The sequence below is a fragment of the Eurytemora carolleeae genome, unplaced genomic scaffold (genome assembly GCF_000591075.1).
Source record: "Eurytemora carolleeae unplaced genomic scaffold, Eaff_2.0 scaffold706, whole genome shotgun sequence".
Lineage (NCBI taxonomy): Eukaryota > Metazoa > Arthropoda > Copepoda > Calanoida > Temoridae > Eurytemora > Eurytemora carolleeae.
The window spans coordinates 104224-109662 of NW_019396771.1; the positions used below are offsets into that span (position 1 = coordinate 104224).

Here is a 5439-nt window from a genome sequence, read left to right on the forward strand (position 1 = left end):
CCCCCCCCCCCTGAGATTTCAGAATAACTTCTCAATAGCACTTAAGGGAAAGAAAACTTAATGCAAAACAGGAAAGTCAAAACAAATCTTCGCCTGCGGCGTGTCTTTTGGTTCCTGAATCTTGACTTTTTGTTCCAAAATATATCTAGCACCCCCCTACCTTAAATCCTGTATCCGCCCCTGTATGCAGGTTCCTCCCCCCCCCACAATAGATTTTAGCGTTTCTAGATCAACTTTGTACTCTCTCGAGATTTGAAATTGCAGCGGGAAATTTGTAAGTGGATTTAAATTAAAACCTTGAATGATAACAAAAAATGCAGAAAATTTGTGATTTGTTCATGCCTACGCGTTGCTTTTCCGTATATTGAGCCCGCCGTTTTTAAACTGTAAAAAATCCTCAAATCTTGAGAACCAAAAAGTAAGTAAATTTGACATTTAACACAAAAATCACAAAAAATGCGGGAAATTGAAAAATTTCTTTCGTCGGTAAAGTGCACTACCTGAAGTCTGGAAACGTGTTGAGTCTCTTTGTTTATGTCTGAAGCGTGGGTCTACTCTTCTCTCCTGCACCTAGCACTGACTGACTGAGCAACTGAGCGGGAGATATAGAAACTCGTCCTAACCGTCCCAACCCGCCACACACACAGCCATAAACACTAACTTTTCGAAGAAACTTAATTTCGCGAATATTTTTTCAAAAATGGTTTTCGAGAATTTTCTTCAGGATTTCACCAACATATTAAAATTCAAGTAGCATTAAATGCTTTAAAAAGTCTAGTTTACTGTAGTGTTTGAGAAAAGTGGTGTTTTATCGCGAAAATAAGTTTCTCTAAACTTGTGAGCGCTCCGGTTCGTGAGACTGTACCCGACTCCAAGTATTTATACAAAAAGAGAGAGAGGTGAGGAAGGGGGGGGCGGGTGTGGGGGGAGGGGAAATGAAAACATAAGGTGGTAGGTTAGGCAGGGGGTTGCTGGGTGAACCTACGAGTTTATGAAGACAAAGTCAAAGAGAGAAAAATCTGAATTTTTAAAATTACGCTAAGAGTAATTCCGAGCAGTAATATTTTTGTTCTGAAAACAAATGCGGAACAATTAAAACATTGTGAACTGATGATATAGGGGGGGGGGGGATACGTGTTTTGAAAGTCTGCACATGGGCTTTTTAATGATTGAGGCCCCCATACACGCGCCCTCCTATTGCTCCTATACCAGCAATTCTGAAGCCATGATTTAAAGTTTAAGTACCTAAATAAATTGATATAAATGTTTTATTTTGTAACATATTATATATCATTCAACAAATGTATAATATTTTTTTATTCTCACACATACAGATACATCATCTCTGTATTCTTTAGTATCTTTCAGATAAAACTCTCTCTAGAATTCAATGTGTAGTAAAAACCCTACTCCATAACAATTTCTCAAACAAGTATCTATCCAGGTACAACTCAGATTCTCTTGACTATCAATGTCAAAACACGGCTACAATCCCATGAACTATCAATCAATTTCTACAAGGACACTAGCTATTAATCAATCAATGTCTCAACTATGGCACAATCCGCATGTCTACAATTCCGTGAACTATCAGTGCCTCAAACATTTAAACTATCGGAAATGTTTCTTAAATCAGTATAATTTTTTTTCATGTAATTGACATCTCCAGGGTTTCCAGACATCGGTTATTGAAACCCTTAACTGAAAAAGCCGTATATCCGATGCTATCTTCTTGGACACCTCTTTAATATCCGTTCCAGATTCTGCCATTTCCGCCATTTGTCAGCCTCCTTGACTTTGTTGTTCATCTCTCAGCCCTGAGTTCTGCCTCTCACACCATTTCCGCCATTTGTCCGCCTCCTTGATTTTGTTGTTCATCTCTCCACCCTGAGTCCTGCCTCTTACTTCTGCAATCACGTGATATATGTTCTTCACTTCCAGAGTTATAGCAGGAAACTGGTTTCCTGTTCATACTTCCTGTCTTCCAGTTTAGATTTTTCTCCTTCCAGTCTTCATAGGACCAGCAATCTATCTTCTGATGACCAGTTTTCTTTCAAAATAAACAACTATCTTTGGATTGCAGCGAGTTGACATCACCAGACATCTCTCCTCTTTCATCTTTAACCTCGTTCACAATTATTCCTGGCATTGTATTTACTTTCATGGGTACTTTTCCACAATGTTTCTGTTTCCTCATCCCTTCCCCTGGCTCCATCTTTTGCATCATGATTTCAAATTCTGTGGGTTAACAGTTTCCAAATGATGTTTCTGTTTCCTCCATATTAGGTTCTGGATTCGATTCTTTACTGATTACTCTAGGGTACAATCTAAAACTATCCACTGTTTCACTCTGGTACTCTGGTACTCTGGTACACTCTGGCATTCTGTACACTCTGGTACTCTATACATTCTGGTACTCTGTACGCTCTAGTACTCTGTACACTCTGGTACTCTGTACACTCTTGTTGCAGTGTTAACTTGTTGTTGCACTGTTACTGTTTCTTCCAACATAGTTTCTCTTATGACCAGTTAAACAAGGTAATCACTGTACTTTTCTTCCTTTGATTTAAACTTGGTATTTAAACTAGGGTTCATAAGTGTCGTTGCTGCTACCACTTTTTTACCAAATGTCTTACTCCAATAGTTCTTTTAAGTCTGTATCAATCCGAATACAACTGGCTCTCGAACTTCATATTCTTCAATAAAATCCCCCCTAGAAATATGATCACTCTATATACAGGTGTACTGTAACCCCTTTAGTCCTATTACATACTCATAGCTAAGATGTAACCAGTGTGAGCTTCAAGCGCTTTTGATCGCATCTAATCTTTCTCCTATCTGTTGCATCTTTAAGGAGAAAATTGTTAAAAACGACTCATACCGAAGAACGTAGCATCCATACAAAGTCAGAAAGTTGCAATATTCAACACAGATCGTAAAAAATCAATTTAATTCCAAACATATCATTCAGATATTACAACCAATAGTCATGGATTATTTTTTGACGCATTCATATAAAGTTGATATTTCATAATATTTTTGATTTTTTATGATCTGATATAGTTCCTGTTTCGAGGATTTTTGATAATGAAGACGACATTTTCATATTTTCCAGGAATGTTCTAAAATCCAGCACTAGCGAAATATTATTTAAAAAAAAAACAAAATCAAAAATATTATGAAAGATTAACTATATACGAATGAGTCAAATGAGTTAAATGAGCCGAAAATTAATTTATGACTATTGTTTGAAATATTTGTATATTTTTTTGAATTGAATTGATTATTTTACTTTTTGAGTTGAATATTGCAACTTTCTGAATTTGTATGGACGCTACGTTCTTCAGCATGAGTCGATTTTAACAATTTTCTCCTTTTACTCAACAGATAGAAGTAAGATTATTAGCAATCAACATCGAATATTTATCGACGTAAGCCTATACCCATTTTTGGCGAACAGTCTTTTTAAGATGAAGATCAATGCTTGATCCCGCGATTCATAAGTTCTGACTTCTGGTCAAATTAAATATGACAAGAACCAAGGACTAGAAAAAGTTTAAAATAATCATAAAAATTATTGTATTTTATGATCTATTTTTCTACGGGTTGAAAATAACTTGTCGACACAGATAAATAATTTCACAGATAAAAAGAAAGATAAATAAATATATAGATAGATAGATTATAGATGTTAAACATTCTTATATATATATGAATGTATAGATATGTATATAAAAAGAAAAATATTTAGATATATTATAGATGTATATATATGTAGAAAAAAAGAAAGATAGATATATAGATAAACATGGGAATTCTGTGAGGACTTCGTTCCATCTTCGTTCCATCTTAGTTCCATGCGGCTTTTTTTTTATAATCACATTATTGCAGTAACCCAGTTAAAACATCTAATATCGAAAACGCCCGGCCATGGTCCGAAGATTTTCAAAATGGGGTCTACTATTTTTGTATTATCAAAATTGACGGAAATATTGGAAAATTTTAAAAATTTCAATTTGTTTGATAAATCAAAATTGTCTTCATATCGTCTTCGTTAATTTTTAAGACACAAGAAAGGTAGATCACGTACTTTATGAACAATCGTTAGACGGACAGCCTTGTTTTATACTTTCTGTACCATACATTAAAATTTATAAATCAAAGACGACTTCCAAGTCCTCTATCAATTCTTATGTTTATTGGGACACCCTGTAGATATATGGATAGAAATATATATATAGAGATAGATAGATAGACATATTGAACATGTGACCTAGACTTTCAGACAGGGCCCTGCTTATATGAGACAAATTGGACAAATCCCATAGACAAAATATACATTTAACATACATTTACGTAAAGAGAGAGCAGACAGGATAGACAAGACAGACAAGACAGACAAGACAGACAAGACAGACACGACAGACAAGACAGACAAGACAGACAAGACAGACAAGACAGACAAGACAGACAAGACAGACAAGACAGACAAGACAGACAAGACAGACAAGACAGACAAGACAGACAAGACAGACAAGACAGACAAGACAGACAAGACAGACAAGACAGACAAGACAGACAAGACAGACAAGACAGACAAGACAGACAAGACAGACAAGACAGACAAGACAGACAAGACAGACAAGACAGACAAGACAGACAAGACAGACANGTGGAACGGTGAAATGAAACTTAAAGTTAAATAAATTTGGCAAAATGATTTAGTTATTTTCAAATCAATAATATTTTAAAATTCAGCTCAGCGTTTTTTTACCACATTTGATGAGTTTAGGGTTTTTTAAAATTACAATTTACAAATCTGGCAATTTCTGACTGCAGTGGTTGTGGTAAGGCCTAATATTATTTAAAGGTGGTATGAAATAAAGGAAATCTAAAGCCTGTAAACTGTTGTGAGTAAATCTACAGAGTATAGGAAAAAATTTATTTACAAGTAAAAAATGAACAAATAAAATGAATCATAGAAAGCCGGAGTTCTCTGACAAGCTCAACGCCTTTCATTCGCCTCGTACGAAGAGTTAATCTTCTGTCTTCTGACTCTATGGTCATAACTGACTCCATTTCAGTTTTAGCCCAGGCCGATCCTATTTTCTCCCTCTAAGCCGTGGTTCATACCTATTGGCTTGAATTTAAACTTGAATCTGGGGCAACATGGCTTCAGTTTTCCACGCAATCAAACATGCGTTCAAAGTATGTTTTCTGGGTTGGCATTTTCTAACAACAAATATTTCTCCAAAGAAAGATCCTCCCACTTTCTGTCCAACCTACAGCTACATACAAAAGAGCTAATACATTGTTGGACTACTTGCAATCTAAGCTTAGCTTCAGGTCCGTATGAGGACTAAAGGGGTTACATCAATGGAACTATCCAATCTGAGTTTACCGGGTTCATATAAGAACTGAGGGGGTTGCAACAACGGA

General features: G+C 35.7%; 1 protein-coding gene across 4 annotated transcripts in view; it reads right to left on the bottom strand.

The window, feature by feature from the left end:
• Positions 1-647, bottom strand: part of LOC111708482 (C-terminal-binding protein) — a 14727-nt gene extending 14080 nt beyond the window's left edge. For 2 of the 4 annotated variants that reach the window (XM_023481873.1, XM_023481871.1), the window contains exon 1: positions 501-647. The gene's annotated coding sequence lies outside the window, so the exon portion shown is untranslated. The remainder of the gene's footprint in view (positions 1-500) is intronic. The other 2 variants (XM_023481870.1, XM_023481874.1) reach the window with 2 other exon arrangements.
• Positions 648-5439: the final 4792 nt, after the last annotated feature.